The sequence below is a fragment of the Podarcis vaucheri genome (assembly GCF_965113315.1).
Source record: "Podarcis vaucheri genome assembly, chromosome: 15".
Classification (NCBI taxonomy): Eukaryota; Metazoa; Chordata; class Lepidosauria; order Squamata; family Lacertidae; genus Podarcis; species Podarcis vaucheri.
This window is the reverse complement of record NC_138753.1, coordinates 27744859-27764372: the sequence shown is the minus strand read 5'-3', so window position 1 is coordinate 27764372 and position 19514 is coordinate 27744859. Positions and strand designations below refer to the sequence as shown.

At 46.6% G+C, this 19514-nt stretch overlaps 1 protein-coding gene across 3 annotated transcripts in view; it reads left to right on the top strand.

Annotated features, from left to right (window-relative positions):
- The window catches only part of ZBTB16 (zinc finger and BTB domain containing 16), a 190682-nt gene that overhangs the window by 119795 nt on the left and 51373 nt on the right, over positions 1-19514 (top strand). The gene's annotated exons all lie outside the window — the stretch shown is intronic.

Here is a 19514-nt window from a genome sequence, read left to right as displayed (position 1 = left end):
GGGAGTTTCATTTGGTTTTTTCCCCAAAAATCTCCCGATTTTGCAAAACAGTGGTTTGCTTGCAGAATGGCATTGTTAATCCAGAATTCCTGGAAAGATCATACATGAAATATCGAAGTGTGGGGTGGGGGAGTTGCACATTCAAGCCCCTCACCCAATGCACTGGGAAGGTCTGCAGGTACTTCTACTTGCCTTCGCTTGAGGGTGAATAGAACCCTTCAGGCAACTAGGAACTGCAATAAAGCTGGCAGGAGGCTGATGGAAACTGTAGTCCAATTCATTTGAAGCACATCAGGTTGGGAGAGGGTGATGCAGGGCACTGCAATAAAAATGGGAGGATGATCATCAATACATTTGCTGACTGAAGGCTGATGTGCCTCTGTTCGTCACAAGCTGATGGAAGGCAAAAACTTATCATAAACAGTTTGCTCAACAACCTGTTGCTCAACACAGATTGCTCAATTTCTAGTTTCAGTCTTGATCAATGTATTGTTTAATTGGGCTCACCTGTGCTGCGATGTGTGAGATCAACAACTTTCCCACTGGAAGACTTTCCAGAGAGTTGCTTCATAGCACAGAACTTGTCCTTGTGAATGGTCTTATCCACATGTACCCAAGTACCCTCCCTATGCTAAGCAAAGCGTGCTTTGAACAGTGAATCATGGAGCTCCCATTGTGAATCGGTGGGGTGGTGGTGGAGATAATGCATTCCTGAGAGCACTCCTGCCTTAGGTACCCTGATCATCTACAGCAGGGATGAAGGATCTGGTGAACTCCTGATGTTACTGGCCTCCAACTCCCATCAGCCCCAGCCAGCACAGCCAATAGTCTGGGGTGATGGGAGTTAGAGTCCAGAGACCATATGGGAGGGTCTTTACCTTTGCTCTGTGGGAATTTATGCTTGAGCTAATAACTTTCTTTCCAAGCATGCCAGGTTTAAGAAAATAGGCACGGTAAGAGAATTAGTTATGTTGAAACTGGCTGCATTCATACGGCAATTTATAACGTTTTCACGACTTTTCCCTAACAGTATTACATTTGAGCTTTCACACAACATAAAAGCCAATTCTGGAACTGTAATGGAAGTTTAGTGCTCATTTCTGTGTTATTTGCTCCCGGGGGGGGGGGGATCCATTTGCAAATAATATGAAAGTGAGTGCTAAACTTGCACTGTACGTCACTCTCATTCCACTCATAGTTCCAGAAGTGGCTTTTATGCCATGTGAAATGGAAATGAACAGTTAGGGAAAGTTCACGCAAATGGAATGCACTGCCATGTGAATGGTGCCCAGTAGAGATTTTCTCTGCCACTGAATGGAGGAACAGTCTTGAACTGGTGGCAAGGGGAATTGGAGGGGTATTGGCACCTGGGGGCAAAATGCCCCACTGCCACCTCCACAAAGGGAAGGGGGGCAAACGCCATAAGGGCTTCTCCTTTCTGGATCTCCCACTCCCAACTGATGGTGGAGCTTTGCACCGTCTTCTCCCCTCAGGAAAAACCAGTGCAAAGCTCTGCCACACCACCAGGTATGGGAGAGATCTCCTCCCCACCTGATGGCAGCAGAACGGGGGTGCTGACCCTTGGGGGTGCCCTCTGAGACATCCGCTTCACCCCAACTCATTATGAGGGGCATCTCTGGTTGCTAGGAAGGGGCTCTCTCAGAAGTTGCACCTGCCCTTTCAGCACCTTGCTCTGCCCCATAGTTTTATCTCAGTGTTTTTTGTTTCTGTTCCATTTTTTTTTTGCAGAGGGTAGGAGGCAGAAGCTTCGCTCTTTATCATGGCATATTTTGTACTGTGACTGCCTCCTTTCAATGAGTAGTTTACTTGAACTTACTGGCTCGGGGGTCCCAGGGGAGGCTCCAGCTTCATTCACACTTCGAGCATGACTCTGCGCACTGCTGCGACTGAAGCGGGAGGCAGCTCCCTCCCTCCCGGACTATATTAGGGCGAGCAAATCTTTTTAGTACCGATAAACCAATAAATGCCAATGAGGATGGAATGTATGAATCCGCAAGCTGAAATTTAACACCCTGGATGCTATCTTGGCTCCCAAATATACAACAGCTGACTGTGTGCACCAGGATTAGGAAGAGCTGGCATTAGACCGTACATGCATCATAGAGCGCAACCGATGCTTGCCGTGCCATTCGATCTTGCAACTTCATTGGCAAAGTAGCAGTTAATAAATTTCAGAATGAATGTCCTCCTCCTCCTAAGACTAGCCAGCTGGTTGATGTTGGCAGCAGATAAAGTTGTTTGTTACTAATGGAATTCACAGCAGAGGCATTTTCGGGAGGACCGGGGAGGAAGGGCTCCTACCTGGAATCTACTCCAGAGCTAAGGGATCAAGCAGCAAATATGTGTGGTTGTGTTACTTTCTCTTTCACAAAACCCCTGGTGCAGTGAGAATCCTGTTTTATGTGTTGATAGGCGTTGACTGTAATAGAAATAGGAACAGGTGCTCTTTCCATTTGACCTACATAGTTTGTGCAACGTGATGGCCTTTGGGACTCTTGGCGTATCTTCTTAACTGCAGAGTCACACCTGGTTTAACAGCCATCCCCTCCTTCCAGGTGATCCTGGGAATTGTAGGTCTGTGAGTGGGGCTAGGGATCTGCAACAGACAATTCTCAATACCCTCACTCAGTTCCCAGGATTTCTTGAGGAGCCTCTGTAACTTTGCCGTGCAGTTCTGCCATGTGGAGAGTTGGGGCCACCATTTTGGGCAGCAAACCAAAGCCGTTAAACATGTGCAGCCTAAAAGTCAGAGGTCGCGCACCTGCTGTACACACATGAGCATCTTAAGTTCGGGTCCTGGCATCTCCAGTTAAAAGGATCAGATGACGGGCAATTGGAAGGACCTCTGCCTCAGACTCCAGAGAGAGAGGAGATGCTGCCAGTCAGAATAGACAGCCTTAGACCAGGTGGATAGATCTGACCTAGTATGGGGCAGCTTTCTGTATCCACATTCAAGGCCTCATAATGAAGACCCGCGATGGAAGGAATTTGGGCACAGAGTGAATCGACTATGTGTACTTTTATAGTGGCATCACAGTGCCACTGCTAGCCTTTGGGGCAACTCAGTGCCACATTGCCACTGTGAGGTGGGAGCTAGCTGTGGGGAAGTGACTTTGTGGTGCCCTGGGCACATCAGAAAGATAGCATGAAGTTTGGGCAACCTCTTGCCAGGGGCTTGGGAGACTTGTACTGACCACCAGTGGGATAAAGAATGTATGCAGTGCAGTTTTGGGATCTAGGAAGTATGGCAGTGGTAGCCTTCTCTGATCACCTGGACTACTCAGGTGCACTATTGCAACACTCTTAAGTGTCTGCTTAATCTATCGGCCACACAGAACCCAAAAGCAAATGAACTTCTCTCTGAGTTTCCACAACTGAAACCAACACCAACAGATGTTTGGGGATGCTGCCAGGATTTGAACCTGCCACCTTCTACATGCAAAGCCGGTGCTCTCCCACTGAGATCCTGCCCTTCCTTTTGGTGGAGTTCTTCTGGCAAAATGGGGTGGCTCCTAGTGGGATGTCCATGACCAGCTCCTAAGTTGGAGATGAATTAGCTCACAAGGGAGATGTTACCCCAGCAAAAGTCCAGAGGAGACTGGGAGACTTATATAGCCACTGCCAGCCCTTCCTCTTCCCAATTCTTCTAGAACATTGCTTGCATCACCTTCTCTCCACAAGAGAGTGGTCTGGTGGCCAAATGGTTATTCCTTTGGTGGCTCTGGGCTTCCCATCAATTCTGCTGCCACCTTTGATCCTGAGGCTGGGGGAGGGGGGGATGAAGCAGGGGAATCAGGACTCTGGGAGGGGTTGAAAGGATTATTGTTGTTGTTTAGTCGTTTAGTCGTGTCCGACTCTTCGTGACCCCATGGACCAGAGCACGCCAGGCACTCCTGTCTTCCACTGCCTCCCGCAGTTTGGCCAGACTCATGTTCGTAGCCTCGAGAACACTGTCCAGCCATCTCGTCCTCTGTCGTCCCCTTCTCCTTGTGCCCTCCATCTTTCCCAACATCAGGGTCTTTTCCAGGGAGTCTTCTCTTCTCACGAGGTGGCCAAAGTATTGGAGCCTCAGCTTCACGATCTGTCCATCCAGTGAGCACTCAGGGCTGATTTCCTTCAGAATGGATAGGTTTGATCTTCTTGCAGTCCATGGGACTCTCAAGAGTCTCCTCCAGCACCATAATTCAAAAGCATCAATTCTTCGGCGATCAGCCTTCTTTATGGTCCAGCTCTCACTTCCATACATCACTACTGGGAAAACCATAGCTTTGACTATACGGACCTTGAAAGGATTATTAGGAGGCCCAGATGAAGCGTCTCTAAGATGGGGCTCTTCAGGCAGCCTTTGAACTATTGTGGGTTCTTCCAGTTCTCCATCCTCTTTCTCCAAAGAGGTCCCTCCTGAACCTGGCAGGATTCTGGCATGGGTCTTCTGCACCTCTTCTGGAGATGGCAGGGTAGGGGGTGGTAGAAGAACCCATCTGCCAATGCCATGCTGTTTCCCCCCTGTGAGGGGAGCCTTGTGTTTTTCAAGGCAGCTTTCAGTGATGGCTAATATTGCATCTGCCCCCTTCAAATAAAGGACAAGAGAGTTCCTAACGGTCAGGTTTCAATATGACCTTGGATGGGAGGGGTGGAGCACTCCTGGGACAGATTAAGTATGTTTTGATTTAAAACTTTGGGACAAGAATGTCGGTGGCTGCCAGCAAAAGCGGCTGCCCTGTCAGAGCTCAGAGGGTGACATGATCATGCAGAATCGAGGAACAAAAATAGGCAGCTCGAGGTCAGCGCGACCCAAGTGGAGCAGGTTTAGCATCGCCTCCTCGAGCTGTAAACAAGTGTGTCTCAGTTGCATGTCAGTAACTGGCTTTATGGCCAAAAAGTGCCTCCCTCTTGCCAAGAAATTGATAGCTTCCTCTTGTTGAGCAGGGCTGGAAATAGCACTGGTAGGAGGATCAAACTCTGAACTTGTTAGCATTTTCTGAAGTGAAAGCTCCCTGCGCCTGGAAGAAAAACACTCCAAGGCTTATAATTCCCCTAGTCCACTGTTGAAGTAGCTAGAATGACCCCTTCAAACCAGCAAAGTTGTGGTGGTGTTTTGGGGGCTGGAGTCCACCTTCCTGTCCCTTAGATTATTTGAACTTGGGTGCCAGGCAATTGCAATGAAGATAATAGCATGCAGATGAGACTTCCTGGATCAAGCCAAAGCCCTCTACTCAGTGAATGAAGTGCCTCTGGCCCTCCAGATGCCATTAGACTCCCAGCACCCTTGAGCATGCTGGCTGAGACTGGTGTGAGTAGAAGCCGGCTCCCCACCCCTGAGCTAAGTCAACCTGTTTATGGAGAGCAGGCCAAAGACTGGAGAAGGAGATGTGCATTAGCTTGTAGGGCCACCGCAGAGGAAGACCTCCAAAGGTATACGGGGCCTAAGTTATTTAGAGCATGATAGGTCATCATCAGTGCCTTGACTAGCAGGCTTATTTTATCTTCTTAGCTAGCCATAGGCACTACAGGCCATTAAAACCACCTGGGCTCCAGTGACAAAAAAATGGTCCCAAGAGTACCCCCTCTGAAGCGACACAGATACTCCTTCAAGGGAATGCAACTTCCAACTAGATCCTCCAGATCCTGGATTCAGGAATGGGCCAACGACATCACCTCTGTCTGGTCTGGATTCAGCTTCACTTTATTGTTGATGAATCGGTTTCTTTACAACCTATAAGAGCCAGTGCAACACAACAAGCTGACCTAGTGAAGACCTCTAGCAAAGAAATCCTCTATGTGACAGTTTGGTTTCTGTTCACCGTGCGGAAAAATTGCTCTCTCTCCCCTCGCAGTTCCCAACCTCCCTGTCCCCTCTCCTCAACAATTACATATATTCAAAAGAGATCAAGACGTTTGTAAGCTGCTAGAAGACACTTTGGGCTCCATTGGTTTTTCTGTGGCTGTTCACATCCTTTGGCCTCTGCATTCAAAGGAAAAAATGTTTTGGCACCCTGCTACGCCTGGGGGAAAGGTGTAAAAAAAAAGAGGAATATATATTTTTTTTCAAATTAAAAAGGAATGAATTCAATCAGCACCAGCATGGTTGCAGTGTTCAGGTTACATGGAAAATGTAGCAGCAACTGGCTGTGTCCCCTTTTTATTTCAAAAAAATGTAATAGCTGTTGACTTTTTTAAATATCAGAGGTGATTTGTATAGGATTTCCCAGGCTGGGCCAAAGTATTTCACATGCGCAAAAGACCGAGAGCAGAATGCTGTGTAACGTCAGCCCCACATGGGAAGCTTCTGTCCTGAGCTTGTGTTTGTACAGTCAATACCCTGGCATGGATTTACTCCTGACCTAGTTTTGCACTCTGCTACTACAGGGGCATGCTGGATGCCTAATATAGAGCTGATTCTCTTAGCATGTGGCGTCTCTGCCATGACAGAGTCTGATTTGCGACGCGAGCTATGCTCTTTCATGTAGTATGGGAACATTCCTCCTAGGTTTTGCCTGCTTCATGGACCAGCGCAACTTTTGAAGCCCAAAACCTTCTGTATGGACTGTGCAAACCTGGCACAGCCAAGCAAAGAGAGCAAACATCACGTGGGGACTTAAATTGAGCACGGTGTCAAATTATCATAACTTGGCTATCATAAAACATGCCTCGTTTCTGTCTTAAGGCAAAAACACGAGCAGGGTCTATTCAGATCCAATGCAAAGAAGCTGCAATTATTTTATGGATGTATTTGAGGGTGAGAGAAATAGCTTATGCTATAAAAGTTGCAGATGTGTGTATTTTGGCATAGCGCCATTATACTCACCTTTCTTTCTGCTCCCACGGAACATGACACACCCTTGCTTACATGATCTGAATGTCTTACATTAAGGCATCTCCAACAAGGTGTGGGCCACAATCTCTTCTCTTTGCGTATCATCCTGGAGGTGTAATAACATGGGCTAATCTGTGCCTTCCATAGTGAGGATTCTGCCGTAGTCAGAGCCAGCGAGGCTGGACTGTACAGTCCTCAGTTCTGCTTTCCGGAATGAAACTCTTAAAAATTATCAGCTAAACTGCTTCCCTTTGGGGCAAGGGACATTTCTGGTGAAAACTGGCATGCAACGAGGTTTCTCTCACTTTCTCTAGCCAACTAAGTTTTCCTCAAACTCTTGGGGTCTTCTCCAAGTAACCTCCACTCTGAGGAGACCTATTGAAATGAATGGACCTAAGTTAGCCATACCCATTCATTTCAATGGGTTAGCTCTGAGCATGATGGGATGCTAGATGCAAGATACAGCATTACGTTTTCGGCTCCATGAGCCCATTTCCCACTGACGCAAAGATTGTTTGTCATAGGTTTTGTTTGCTTAATTTAAATATAAGCTGTTAATTTCTTTTTTTTAAAAAAAAGCAACAACAACTTGGTAGCTCAACTTGGCATTTTCACTGCGCATTTGCTAGCATCGAATTTCACCTGCTGCCTTCCTTCCCTGCCATGGCCATTGCTCCTATACTCCGTTGAAAAATTATGTGGCATTCTCTGTTTCTGATTTTCATTGTCTGCCAGTCCCACAGTTATTCCATTCTTCACTCCACAACACACACACAAACACACACACACACTGTCTCCTCTTCCCAGATCATTAGTAAACATGTTAGAACATCCTTGCTCCCAGCAGAAAACGTCTTTGCTTCTTCTCTTGCAGCTTAGTCTTTAAACTGCCCTTCCTTTGGTCAAAGACATTCGGCTTCACCCTCTGTCCCCCCCCCCCCGCAAACCTCCCAACTTCACTGGCAAAAACCACCCACTAGCACCCAAATGGCAGAGAGGAGTTAATAAAACCAATGTGTAACTGAAACATGAAAAGCTATAAATTGTCTCGCGCTTCCCCTCTCCCCCTTCTCTGGGATGTTGGTAGCATTTTGATTTAATAGTTGGACAAACACAAGGGTCTATTTTATTCAGCGTTTACAGGCCTCGGGGCTGTTATTCTTCCAAATTTAATAGCATTGAAATTGCAGGGTTTGTGATAATTTGCCCATCACTTTCTGCGCTTCCATTGATGTTTATTGTCAGCGGGATGAAATCTCGATCCGATTCACTTAGATAACATGTCTGTTAAACATTTAGATAATTGTGCCATCATTAAGTTGTCACATTATTTTAGAGATTCAAAACAGTATCGTGGTAAGTGGAGGTACATGGAGAGGGAAGGACGGGCGGGGGGAGAGTCTTGCAGGAGCACAGCCATCTCAGGGAGTGAAAGGAGTCAGTCGTGTCACTGGATTCCAGCTCAGCTTATTATCACGGCAACAAGCCAGTTTGCAGCAGATAGATATATAGATATATAGACGATATGTTTGCTTCAGGCACTTTCTTGGGAAGTGTTAAAAAGTACTCCGTCTCCTGCCTAGCACAAAGAACCAGAGAATTCATTCACTTTACACGGCATCAAATGGATTTTCGAATCGGGGAAAACCTGCTCACCTTCCCTCGAAAGCTCGCTCACAACTCCACGTTTCAGGAAGCTGACTTCTACGGAGTCAGAGAAGCTTCCCATCTAGTTCAGTATTGTCTGTACAGACTGGCAGCAGCTCTCCGGGGTTTCAGGGTGCAGCCTTCCCCAGCTCTATTTGCAGAAACCAAGGAACCTGAGGCCTTCTGTGTTCAAAGTGTGTGCTCTGCCACTGAACTCTGGCCTCTGTCCATGGTGGATCCCAGCTTGTGGCAACTGGTTTTCTTCTGACTTATTCATAATGAGCAGCTTTCTACACAAACACAAGGTGGCATACCATTGAACTCATGGATAAGGAAGGGAGGGAGTCTGCACTGTACCCTGTGTCCTTCACACGTAGAGCTGGGGGCTTGCACTGGCACCTTGTTGCAGATCCTCAGTGCTCCTCTTAAAAATCAGGAGCAGGATCCTGCCAAGGTGTGACACTGAGGGCACCTGCTCTGCCCTTCTCCACCCCATTCATTGAACACGTGGAGAAGGTCAGACCTGGGCTACTGACACTGTCAATTCACCATTGCCCACCACCCTCCAACTTGGGAAGGGTGAAGGTCTGCAGAGAGCATCATCCTGCCCTCATGGAGTCTCCTCCAGGGGTGTAGCGTGGGTTGATGGGGCCCAGGGCAGGGGAAGTGTTGTGCCTTCCTGGTGGACTGGGCAGTGGCCATTCTCTTTGCCGTCCAGCATCTAATCAAGGGAGTCCTTGTAAACTAGCCCCAACCTGGGAGCAGAGATAAGGCAGAGAAACGCAAAGCCATGAGCTACAGGGGTCAGCAAACTTTTTCAGCCGGGGGCCTGTCCACTGTCCCTCAGACCTTGTTGGGGGCCAGACTATATTTTGAGAGAGAAAATTGAATGAATTCCTATGCCCCACAAATAACCCAGAGAAGCATTTTAAATCAAAGGACACATTCTACTCATGTAAAAACACACTGATTCCTGGACCATCCACAGGCCGGATTTAGAAGGCGATTGGGCTGGATCCGGCCCCAGGACCTTAGTTTGCCTGCCTGTGCACTGCTGCGTCGTGTAGCCCTCCTTGCAGTGAGGCGCTCTGGGCAATGCGCATGGCTCCGGCAGTGCTTTCCCACCTTCCTCTTCCTCCGTCCCACCTTGGTGGGTGGCAACAGCAGTGGCGGCACCCTCCACCTCCTTCCCTCTTGGCCAGCCCAGGGGTGGGGCTTTGCCAGCCACATGGAGAAGGAGATGCCATTGCCACCCCAGCCCCGAAGGCCCCGCCCAGGCACATCTTGCCTCACCGTGGCTCTGGCTTTGATGAGGGAGCCTGTCATGGGGGTGCCTAGTTGTGCCCCCTCAGAAATTTATGCCGGGGCCACAGCTTCCCACATCCCCATGCTGCTTTATTTTGTTTTTATTATTATTGATATTAAATTCATATACCACCCTTCATCGAGAGATCCCAGAGTGGTTCACAGAATAAAATACAAGACAAAACACAAGCAAGTAATTAAACCAAAACAACAAAACAATTCGCCACTGGTCTCTCCGTTTCAGACCTTCCCCTCCATGACTCAGAGGGTGACAGCAAAGGTACTTAGCTTTTCTTAATCAAGAAGGTGTATACATAATTTTCAGTCTCTTCCCCCCTTTCCTTTCTTTTCTTCCTCCTTTCTTGATGCCACTTCAAATACCTCTTGTGAAAGTGCACCTTTAAGCCTGTTCCTGACATGAGGCAGAACCACAAGAACTTACTTGGTTAATTTAAAATAAAACAAAATAAACCACAGCTGGGAGAGCACGAGAGCTCATTAAAATCTTACAAGTTCCCTTTTTATATATTCTGATCTCCCGGTTCACGATATCTTGGCAGCGTCTGGCCAATCCAGAGCATGGCTTCATTATCATGGCGCTATTACACCCGGGAAGCTTTGTGTACAAACAGCCTGTGCGAATTCTTCTTACACACACACACCAAACGAAAATTCCCCAAGCAGCCGACGACTTTCTATTACCGTTTCACAGTACTCTGGAGAGTTTTCAGATAGCAGCTTGATTAAGCTTGTGGGAAAAATACTATCAGCATGCTACTCCACAGACAGAGATAATGTACTGTTGGCATTAAGTATGTTTAAGGGTAATTATCTTCCCCCTATTCATATTGGTTACATGAAAACCAAAGCAAACAGGAGTTTGAGGTGCGGCGCTCAGCAGTCCCGGGCAGATCAGGGATGGGTTAAGAAGGCCTTGGTGACAATTATAAGCCTCGATGAAATGTTATCCCCTGACTGGTGTTCGCTCTGCAAGTAGAGGAAGGAGCTTTCAGCCTCTGTTATGAGGAAAGGATTTATCTTTTCGTTGGGGGCTGGTGTCAGCAATCAATCACAGGCTTTCGTTGGCAAGAACTTTTCTGTCGAGAAAACGGCGCCCTGTTTTCTCCTCCGCTACCACGGCAAAAGAGATTGGGGGTGGGGGAGGAGGGAAAATCAGTCCGGTTCACATTTATAGGCAAACGTCCCTAATTCACACCTCCCCCAAAAATCTGAAACACAGCTAGCCTTTGAATGTCACACTAATCTGAATTTTTCAACGGGGTTCTCTGACCGCCCCCTGCTCCCACCACCGCCCAAAATGTGCAAAAAATGCCTATATTAGGGGAGGGTGTTCATAAAACCATACATATAATAGTGAAAGTAACATATAAAAATTCATTTTTAGGAGAAACGGCTTGCAAAAACGTGGGTATTAGGTGTAACTGCATAGAAAAATCTGCACAACTGTGAGGTTGGGTGTTTTTAATAGGGTTTTATTGCCATATTTCTGGGATATTTAACTGCTTGTGTAAGTGGTCTACTTGCATAATCATCATAATGTCAGAAGATAACTGGGAAGGTCACGCCCTAGTTTCTGTGATCCTGGAACAGGCCTTTGCCACATGGAAGATGACTAGCTTTTTCTCCTCCGATGTTATACCGCTGTTAGGATTTTCAAGTATTCCTTGAACACATTTTGTAAGACAGTGGTGTGCTTGGGTTCTTTCTTTCCCCCATTTTGAAAGTTGTTTTGCATAGATGCATGGAGTTTGGCGGTGTGGTAGTTGAATATTTCCACAGAAACCTGGGTAGTCCTTGTACCTCAGTCATCTGAGTACTTTGGGTTTGTGTATAATTATCGACGTGTGTCTGTGCAAAATTATTTACACGATGTGGGTTTTGACAATTCAGTCCTGTTTGGGAAGCCGTGGCAGTTTAAAAATAGGTGTGTGTGCTGGCGACAACCATCTCAGTGAAGCAGGTTCAAAAATGCCTGATTTATTTTGTCCCGTAGGCAGGAAGTTGATATTGTAATCTCTGGTATATGAAGAGCATAACTCTTGGGCGTGTGTGTTCTGTGGGTTTCTGATGCTGATCAAAAAGATTTAATTGATGGGTGAAGAAGTACAGAGGGCAATTTTCTGAAGGTAGCGAATGATGCCCCAGAGTTGTTTACCATCTTACAAAAATATACATTGAACTTGACGCAAAAGGAGTCGCTAAAAGAGGTAGTTCCCTCCTGGGGCCTCTTCTGTTTCAGATGCACAGGCTACCTCTTACGAGGCAGAGTGCCAATTGCCTTACTTGTTGACTAGAATGAAATCAGGTTCTCTCATGACTTTTGTCTCGTCTGTGCAGCTTTGCTGTATCTCCCACTCAGTCCTGGGATTAATATTTTGTGTGTTTGTTTTTTTTAACATACTGCTCCTTTGCCTAATATTTTGAGTGGTTTGGGAGAAATCTACCATCCCTCTGCCCTCCTCTCCTCAAAAATATGTAGCATCATGGTTTCCTTCTGACATTGCACAACCAGGTCACCGTTGTTGAAGAGCTGGCATAGGAAGGTCCTTTCCCAGCTTTGTAATTTTTCTTTAAATGCCCTCAGGTACCTGTTGCTGGGGAAGATCACTGAAAAGAGGTTTGACCTCTTCCTGCCCTGCTTGTAGGCTCCTTGGGGGCATTTGACTGGCCTAGAGGGGCTATTTGGTCTGATCTATCCGGGATCTTCTCATGTTCTGAGATCCAGCTCCAAGGGCCTTCTGGCGGTTCCCTCATTGCGAGAAGTGAGGCTACAGGGAACCAGACAGAGGGCCTTCTTGGTAGTGGCGCCCGCCCTGTGGAACTCCCTCCCATCAGATGTCAAAGAGATAAATAATTACCTGACATTCAGAAGACATCTTAAGGCAGCCCTGTTCAGGGAAGTTTTTAATATGTAACGCTGTACTGTTTTTAACACTGATTGGGAGCCACCCAGAGTGGCTGGGGAAACCCAGCCAGATGGGCGGGGTAATAATAATAATAATAATAATAATAATAATAATAATAATAATAATATACTTTGTCAATATGACTGCTTGCGAAGGCCACTTACTCTGCGTTGATCAGCTTTGCTACTTTCCACAATCAAAAGCCTGCCAACTGCATGACCTTCCTTGTGTGTAAGAACAAAAAAAACAGCCTGCTAGTTCAGACCAATGGCCCATCTAGTCCAACATTCTGTCTCACAGCAGCCAACCACGTGTCCATGGGAAGCTAGCAAGCAGAACCTAAGTATAAGACCACTTTCCCCATCCTCTGTGGTTTCCAGCAAGTGGTATTCAGAAGCATTACTGCCTCCAACAATGGAAGCAGAGTGTAGTCATCATGGCAAGCAGCCAAGTGTTGTGTTGGCCAAGTGTTGAGATCTCAATGTCAAGTCAACCTTACACTTCCAATGTATTCTGCAATGAGATGAACTTCCATCTCACCAGTTGTCTGTGATGTGTTGTGGGGTGGGGGCAAGTGGAAAGCAGATTTCCTGGTAGATCTCTGAGCGAAAGGGTCTTAGCTCAGTGGTAGAGCAACTGATTTACCTGCTTAAGGTCCCGGGTTCAGTCCTCAATGCTATCTCTTGATAGGGCTTGGCCTCAAACTCTGGGGAGCTGCTGCCAGTCAGTGCAGACAATACTGAGATAAATGGACCATTGGGCTGACTCAGTAAAGGGCAGCTTCCTAGGTTTCTATGATCTGCAGATAAATAGATAGATGAGAGTTTCTGGCTCCCAATCATTCAGCAATTGCAAGGAACCAACTGTTTAGGCTGCATAAACAAAGCTGTCAAAATGAAGCAAGCTAACTATGAGTGGTCTGTGGTGGGAAAAGACTGAGAGCTCACTTCAGTTCTGGTTCTGAAAAGAGATTCCTAGGCTCAGAACATGTTGTTTCATAATTCTAATGGGCTGTCTTTTGAAACTGGCTGGTAGATGTGGAGGTGCTAGCTTAAAAAATAAAATAAAAATGGATTTCACAAGCCTACCCATTCATGTGACCAAGCCATTGCTTGGAGAGAGCTGTGCCTCGGCTCATTGTTCTTCATAGGGAAGGTATCTTATCCCCTCGGTCATTTCTGTTCCTCAGTTTCCCTATAGCCTTTTCGAAGGGGAGCAGCCAGAAATGCAAATGGCAACAGCTTCTTGTTGGACTCTTTCTCAGTGCACAACCTGTTGTGAAGATTCCTACAACAAGGATACAACAAGCATACCATCCTGCTTGCCTTGCCACTCCCTGTCATGTCTCCCAGGCCAGTAACACCCACAGCTGACTTTGAAAGCTACTTTGGGAGCTCAGCACTTTTGAAGAATTGTACCACTTATTCCCGGTGACTAAATATGGACTGGGGGAGTCTAACTTTAGACATTTATTTTTTGTGTGAGCTGGCTCCTGGCCACACCTTTTTCTGAAATGGGTACCGTGAATGTAAGCCTGGCCTCCTTGTAACAGAATCTTCCTGGCAAACCTGAAAAGGGGGGCATCAATGTGTTTACAGAGGAACAGAGAGTCCCGGAGATAGTGTCCCTTTTTGGAAAGCCTCCTGTCCATAATCGGTACCTTATGACTTGCAGCTGAAATATTTTGCTGTGTGCTTTGGCTCGGGCTTCGAAAACGAAATGCTTCGCGAGCCGGAGCACAGCCCGCTTGCCCCCCGCCCCTTGCAAAAACAACTCTCGCCTTGGCCCAGCCTTGCTCCAGCCGGATGAACTCCAAGCTAAAATGTTTAAAAGAGTTTCTGGCATCCACTGCTGTTTGTCAGGCGCAACTGCCGGATTCCATGCCTTCCGCACGTGGCTTTAAAAATGTCTCCAGCGGGGGGGGGGGGGCGGAGTACAGAGGCTCGACAGTGAGAAGTCTTGACCACAAACACGGCGGAACAAAGGGGGCAGGCGAGAGCCCAGAGGTGGAAAGGATTGCCTGGGCTGTTTCAGACTATAGGTGGGAGGTCACATTTTTTTTAAAAAAAAATGGTTGTTTATGATTTATCAGTGCCGAAAACGATGATGTCGTTAAGGACAAGAAGGCCCATTCAGAGTGAGGGCAAAAGTTCCCGAATACACATATCCCCCAAAGCAATCACTGAAGGCAGGGACAAACATGATTGTGAAAACCATCCACCTTTTCGGACACCTAATCTAAATATTGGCCATGGAAAAGAATCAAAAGAGAAAGCATTAGCATTGGTAGAGAGGCAAGCATAGTGAAGGATAGATGTGATACAAATTGCATACTCAGATGCAAATTAAGGACATTCCATTCTACATCAGTAACACTGTCGCGGGGGGGGCAGTGCAGTTGCACGTTAAGATTTTTTCTTTTTTTCTTTTTAAAATGCTCTATTGATTTAAACAAACCATTCGACAAAAACAATCCAAAATCAATATATATTACCAAAAAGAGAGAGAGATTTAGATTCATACATAACAAATTCCAGGACGTTAAGATTTTCAGTTTTTCAGGTTGCAGATGCACCTCCTGAAAGCCCGGCTAGCTGCAGTGCCCACCTTTGCCCTCCTAACTTCCTTGCCCCCCACCCCTCAAACGCCAGCCCCCCACAGGCCTGCCTGCACCCCGCCAGGTAGACCCTTCCCTCCCACCCACATCCCAGAGACTGCTCCTGCCCTGGCTCATTCTTTTTTTTATTTGGCATGGCTGGCTGGCTGGGGGCCTGCCAGGCTGGAGAGTCGCAGCCTCCCATGGCAGGGACAGTGATGATGGCCCCATTGCCCAGCCCCCCCCCTTTGTCCTCCTGCTCCTTGCTATTGCTGCTGCTGCTAACTCCACCAGCCAGCCAGCTGGCTGGCCGGCCTGGCTCCTTCCCTTGCACCAGGGTGCAAGACTCTTCCCTCTTTCCCACACTCTGCCTTCTCTAACTCCCATGAAAGCACATTTAAAGCATATAAGTCCAAGAATCCTGAGAAGTGTAGTTTAACTCCCATTGAACTACAATTCTCAGCACCCCCTCACAAACTATAGTTCCCAGTGTTCTTGGGGGTTTGCTTTAGGGTGAGTGCACGCTGCATGTTAACATGAATCCAGCACTGGATGCATCTGAAGAAGGCTGTTTTGCATCTTCCCATTGGGAAGAGGAAGAAGCCCAATGTTATTACATCACCACGTTCTAATAGCTCCATGCTTCACTCTCCATTCCTTCTTCCCTCTTAAGAACAACATCTTAGCGGAAGATCTAGCATTAGGTGGTGAAAAGTTAGCTTGCCTCTTATAAACTTTCCCTAAGCTCTTTGATTTCAACTTTGCATTCAGTGGCCCTGTTCCTTGGAAGACATCTATTCTCAAGAGATTAAACAGCGTTACATGGCAAAATAAATCAGATGTCGCATCGCAATTATAGCCTTATTATAAATATTGCAAAGAAAGTAGTTTCTCAAACTCTGGAGAGAGCTCCAGCCACTTACATCCTTCAAATTTGCTTTCAAGTCATGTATGCATTCAGTTCCTGTACTTTTCAACCTAAAGTTTTCTATATCACTTGGTTGATCACTCAAAAACAAAATAATGCTGCATCTTCTTCACCTAAAAATCCGCATTGTTCCCTGTGTGGATGAGATGAATGGCTGATTTAAAAGCAATAATTTCCTTGGGGGAAAACATACAGAACAAGAATAGAGAAATTCTAGTGGGTCTGGAAGCTTTTATATAACCTCCTTAGCAAAAGAGCTTGTGAGACAATCAAAAGAAGACAACATAAAGGAGTAATAAGCTGGTCTTGAAATGTTTTTGAGACACTGGCTGCATTTGTGTGAGTGTTAATTCTTCCCAGCAAACTTGTGATTAGCTATGATCTTAACTGTTTTTGTTATACTGTATTGTTAATGGGACTCTGTTCATAGTGGAGAAACTTCTGTGTGCTTCATCTGTTTGTGAGAAGTATCCCTCAATACACATGCTTTTTTTAACCATTGCAATGGAAAAAAAGCTCACAGAGGATCCTTTTGCAAATGTTGACATTGGTGGGGGATATCACATTGATGGAGTTCTGAGTCACATCTCCTTGTTTAGGAGTGCCCACCTAGACATGGTGGGGACAAACAGATTTCTTGTCCTTTGTCTGCCCTGTCTGCATATAAAGAAGAGAGGCGTGTGGGTCATCTTTCAAGCGCTGCTGGTACCATGTAGAAAGGGTGTACTAAATTTCCCCACATACCTTCATATGGGATGCGGGTGGCACTGTGGGTTAAACCACAGAGCCTAGGACTTGCCGATCAGAAGGTCAGCGGTTCAAATCCCCACGATGGGGTGAGCTCCCGTTGCTCGGTCCCTGCTCCTGCCAACCAAACAGTTCGAAAGCACGTCAAAGTGCAAGTAGATAAATAGGTACTATTCTTGTGGGAAGGTAAACAGCGTTTCCGTGCACTGCTCTAATTCGCCGGAAGCGGCCTAGTCATGCTGGCCTCATGACCCGGAAGCTGTACGCCGGCTCCCTCGGCCAATAAAGCGAGATGAGCGCCACAACCCCAGAGTTGGCCACAACTGGACCTAATGGTCAGGGGTCCTTTTACCTTTACCCTTTACCTTCATATACCTGCTGCCCTGGCCTCTTTAACCTAATATTTATTTATTGCATCTATTTACCATCTTCATACCCTCCAACACATCACGACGAAAAACTGGGATGCCTTCTTCCGAGGAGTCGTATGACCTGTGTGAGATTTCAGCCCCCAAAAAAGGCGCTTTTCAGGTATGGTGCCCCAAAGCACACCTTCTGGGGTGCAACACGAGCTGTAGCCTTGAAAATGTGCAGGAAATGAGTTCCTCCAAGGTGAGAGGATATGCCACACCTCTGCTCCCTTTGAGTGTACCTTTGTGAGCTTTGAGCAGTGTGTTTTTCCAAGGCCAGCTCTGGAGAAGTTATGTATCTCGAGCTGCGTTAGCATTGCATAGCGTCGGGGTTAGTTAAGGTTAGCAATTTTATCCCTCCAATTTCTTGGCGCTCGTTGGCCTAAAGCACCCCTCTCCTCAATTCCTGGGTACCTAAACAGAGAGTCTCTTTGTGCGACTGTAATGTTGTATGGCAGCATTTGAAATTTGAGTCTGAGTACACATTCCAAAAAAACTGGGGAATCTCCCTGGTTTTCAACACAGAAAGAGGGGGAGGGAAGGAATTGCAACCTTATACATTTTTTTGTTGTTTAAGTTAGTAGCAAAGTTATACTTCCAGATCTCTGGGGCTCTAACGAGAATGGGTTTGCTCTGTTGGTGACATATTTTGCCTGAAAAATAAATAAAGGAGAAATTTGCAAGCTCTAGGGATCTGTATTTAAAACGAACAGTCACTGGCTCACTTTTAATTTTCCCCTCTGCAAATAGTATTTAGACAGCGATGAGAAAAGCACTCTCTTGCTAAGCTACGGAAAACCTTTCTTGTCCTTTAATTCTAGATGAAGGGGATTAGTGTGAACATATTTAGCCTCTGACCTTCAGACAAAAGCATTATCAAATTTAGTGACCAAGTGGGTCTCCATTTAACAGAACTAGTTCAGTCTCTTTGCCTCCTTCTGCTTTTTTTTTCCAGAACGGAGAGGCAAAGTTCAAAAATCTATTGTTAAATGGGACGCCTCTGTGGTGCTTTCTTCAGATTTAGATTTGAAATGGTTGTCGGGGTATAAATGGGGAAAGAGGAGTCGACGCCAGCCTTGCCAAAGTGTTGGGGATCTGCCATGAGACTTTGGAAAATAAACAGAAAAGCACACCCAGGCAAACAATCCCACGGTGGCCTTGCAAGAGATCAGGCTCCTTGTGCTTTTGCACACACACACACACACACACACACACACACACTACGTAGATATTTGAAATGGTTGTCATGATTGCCTGTCCCCTGCCGCTCTGCGATTATGCCTTCTTTTTTCTCTGGTGGCGAAAACCAGACCTTTCCAGCATCTTGATTCCCTCTGTCTGGGGACAGCCAGCAATCTACGGCATCGATATTGTGAGTGTGTGCGTGGTGCGCCAAACCCACAAGAGGATAGGTGCCATCTGTGCTCCGATATCCAATCATTCAATGACTTTATTAGCTGACTTTTAACAGGCTCTGTTGGTCTTCTCTCTCTCTCTTTACTTTTCTCTTACTGGACCCGTGTGTGTGTGTGTGTGTGTGTGTGTGTGTGTGTGTGTGTGTGTAGAAGATCACCAAAGCAGAAGGCACCATCGGGGACACACCGGGCATTTCAAGACCAAAGCCGGCCTCTTTATAAACCAGTGCTGAAATGTATAAAGCTAGCTGGTCAAGAGTGCAGCCCCCCCTCTCTCCCTCTCTCTGTCCACCGTAAAATATTCCGGCCTGCCCATGGAATGCCAGAAGGGGCCTCTCTTAAGCCGGTGTCCATTTACAGTTCATCTCTCATAAACTCGACCACTGGGGTAAGGGCAGCCAGCCCAGGCCTCCTGGTATGTGATTGATTATCTGGTATTTATGCCATTGAGGGGTTTTCAGCGGTTGAGGGTCAAGGGGTCATCTCGTGTGTCCTGCCGCAAATCCGTTTCCTTTTGTACAGTGAGGGCTGGGTGAACAAGCACACAAAACCCACCTTTTTTCTTTTCCTTGGGAAAAAAGGGAGGGGGACGGGCCAGTGTCAATGATTTTTTTCCCCTCCAGCCGTTCCTGAATAGTGTCCTTTTTAATTCTAAAGAACTTTAATTAAAAGTAGCAGGAGAAAAAAGTTCATCTTGACAA